Genomic DNA, 3532 nt, shown 5'->3' on the forward strand with positions numbered 1-3532 from the left:
CCACAGGAGTGCATTGACATAAGGAGAGTCACCAACAGAGATAAAGAAAAGAAAAGGATGTCTCTCTACACAAAGCCCATTTCAGAGTGACAGAAGCAGCATCTGCTCTATGATAATATTGGGGGACCTGATCACATCTCTCAGCATTGGACAGATCATCTAGGCAACAAATCAACAGAGTAACCATTATTCTTTCAGAAGGAGAGAAGAAATCTAGAGTAATTAAAGGGGGGATGGGGGAGCGAAGGGGGATGGGGAGAGATTGGACAAGGGGCATGAAGAATTATTATGATTTGTAGCAATATATATGCTAATAATATTGATTTGATCAACATATCTCAATGTTGAAACCCAAAAATATGTATAATCAATTTTGATTCAATAAAAATTAAAATAAAAAATGTTCCAAACATTCCCTCCTCTTTTTTTCTTCTTCTAAGTCCTCCAAACTCCTCCAACCTTTTCCTATTACTCAGTTCCAAAGCCACTTCCACATTTTCAGGTATCTGTATAGCAACACCCCACTCCTCAGTACCAATCTTCTGTGTTAGTCGTTTTTGTGTTGCTGTGACAGAAATACCTGAGACTAGGTAATTTATACAGAAAAGAGGTTTATTTGGCTTATAATTCTGGGACAGCTGCACCTGGCATGGGCCTCAGGCTGCTTCTATTCATGGTGGAAAGTGGCAGGCAGCCAGCAGGTACAAGCAGATCACATGGCAAGAGGAAGCAAGAGAGAGAGAGAAAGTGCCAGGGTCTTTTAAACAACCAGCTCTCACAGGAACTAATAGAGTGAGAACTCACTCACTACCCCCACCCTCCAGGGAGAGCATTAATCCATTCATGAGGGATCCACCCCCATGACTCAAACAGCTTCCGACACTGCCACATTGGGGATCAGATTTCCACATGAGTTTTTGGGAGGACAACACAGCCAAACTCTATCAGTGACCGAACCCAGCTTTTGTCCTCAAGGAGCCTGCAACTGAGGGAGGGGGTGAAAGGCCCACTTGGCGTCTGGGGAACCCCGCACCTTGCACCCCACTGCCACAGCCTGAAGGAGGCTGTCTCTTTGTGCCTCCACTATCTGAGTGACCTACAAATGGCCAGGAGCCAGAGCCTGACCTCTGGAGGAAGCTGGAGGACCTGAGCATGGCCATCCCTGGATGCCCACAGCCTGATGGTTTCCCAGATGCTGCATCAGGGTGGGTGACCTACCTGAGGCCAGCAGGTGCTCGTGATGAGGCAAGTTGCTGAAAGGGCTTCCAGGCCCCTTGTGCCACCGTCTACCTGAGGCCAGCAGGTGCTCGTGATGAGGCAAGTTGCTGAAAGGGCTTCCAGGCCCCTTCTCTGCTGCGTTTGCCACTAAAATGCTCTCAAGGTGCCTGACGGGTGGCCCTTCCATGCTCCTGCAGCTCTGGGGACCACAGCAGGAGCTCAGGCAAAGGACAGCGTGAGGCTGAAGTGGGATGTGGGGCTTTCTCCACTCTTGCCGGGAAACAAGCGTAAACACTGAAGGTCCGAGCTGGGAGGCACCCTGCAGAGTGGACAGGAACCTCCCTGGCCATACCTGGCCAAGGCTGTCTTAAAGGCCACCTGATTCCACCTGGCCCTGGCTCCACAGCATCTGAACTCAACTGGGATCAAGCTGTGAGTCACCCTGTCAGGCCAGCAGACAGATAGTTATTGGCTTCCCAAGGGTGACCACCAGGCCATATAGGACATAACCACACAAAGGGATGGGAGCTTCTGTGGAGGGCAGTCCCAGTGGAGTGCCAGGAAGGGGCAGCCACACAGCAGGGAAGCCTGGCCTGAGAAGCTACAGAGCTGCCCCTCCACATGTGTGGGCTCCGGGCTTCCAGGGGTGTCTGGGGATGAAGCCAGAGGTCCCTCTGTACCCAGCACCTGTGGCCCACAGAGCTGGCCAGAACATCTCAGGGTCTGATTCTGGCAGTGGCCTCAGCTTTTCTGGGTCCTATCCCAGACCACCGGGGCCTCGCTCCCTCTGAGACTGCTGCAGTTTCTGCCCAGCTGCAGTGGGGCATGCAGGGACCCTGAGGCTCTGACAGAAGCTGCCAGGGTGGGAGGCTTCTGTAGCTGGACCAGTGCAGCAGTGGCTTCCCCACCAGGAGCTCCCTGCCCACCAGGATGCCCATCCCTGCACCAAGGTCATGCAGTTAGGAAAGGGTCCTTCCTCAGAGATGAAATGCGCCCCTGCAATTCCCCCATGGTCCACTTCTTTTAGTGGGAACGACCCAAGGGGGAGTTGGGGTGTGACATGCGAAGTCAAGTGACAGATGAGGGGTGCCTTGTAATCACTTTTAATCTGGTGTCTGCATTAGCTACAGGGAATAAAAGAAGAAAACAGCCAAGACAACTTTACTAAAATATGGCAGTGACTTCACTGTCATTGTCAATATTCTCCCCTCCTCCATTTTTTATTTAAAAAATAAACTATTTTAGAACCATTTTAGATTGACAGAAAAGTTAAGAAGCTAGCACAGGGTCCTCACAAGCCCCACACCATTCTCCATTATAACATCTTGCATTAGTGTGATACATTTGTGCCTCGGACTGACGTTACCCCCAAACTTAACCCCCCTGTGACTGTTGAGGGTGGGAAATCCTATTATGGTCATTGAAAGGTGGAGCCTTGAAGAAGTGATTGGATTGTAGGACCGTGCAGTAGTGAATGGATTAAAAATGGTGGTCAGGGGCGTGGTTCTGAGGGCTTTAAAAGAAGAGGAAAGTCTGTCTCTGCTCTCTCTGCTTCCACCATCTTGCAACGTGAGACCCCTGGGTCACTGTCACCACCACCAGATGGACTTTGGACTTCCCAGCCTCAGAAACTGTACGCAATAAATTTTATTTTCTTTATAAATCACCCAGTTCTGTGTATTCTGTTACAAGCAACACAAATGGACTAATACACCCCTCAACTGGGGTTTGCTGTTTTTTCTCATGATTAGACTGGGGTTGGGGGCTGCTGGGAGAGACCACAGAGGTGACATGACCTGTCGTCTCATCCTATCAAGGGCACACACTATACAACACAACCTGTCACAACACCATCCTTGGACACCTACTGAAATGGTCTGCCGGGTTTCTCCTGCACTCTGTTGGGGGAAGTCGCTAGGCCCAGCTCACACTCCAGTGGGGAGTTCTGCTCCCCAAGGGTCTTCCCCAACTTTGGGTCATCACTATCCCTGTCCTGTGGCTGCAGCCCCCACTCAAGTGGTCTTCCGCCTCCTGCTCTGACTCCCCCAATCTCGCCCCAGTGAGTGCCTCTCCCCACGCCCTCCCACCACCTGGCCTCCCTTTGCCCATCCCCCCTCCTGGCTCCCTTGTTGCCCCACCCCAACCTCTCTCCCAACACTACCCTACCCTCCGCCCCTTGCTGAGCTCTCCAACCCCCCACCTAACCCTCCTCACGTCGCCCCCCAGTGCCTCTCCTGCCTGCTTCTCCTCCACCCCCCTCCGGCCTCCCTCTAGTGCGTAATAACTTCGTATAGCATACATTATACGAAGTTAT

Source organism: Galeopterus variegatus, unplaced genomic scaffold (assembly GCF_000696425.1).
Source record: "Galeopterus variegatus unplaced genomic scaffold, G_variegatus-3.0.2 Scaffold336, whole genome shotgun sequence".
Taxonomy (NCBI): domain Eukaryota; kingdom Metazoa; phylum Chordata; class Mammalia; order Dermoptera; family Cynocephalidae; genus Galeopterus; species Galeopterus variegatus.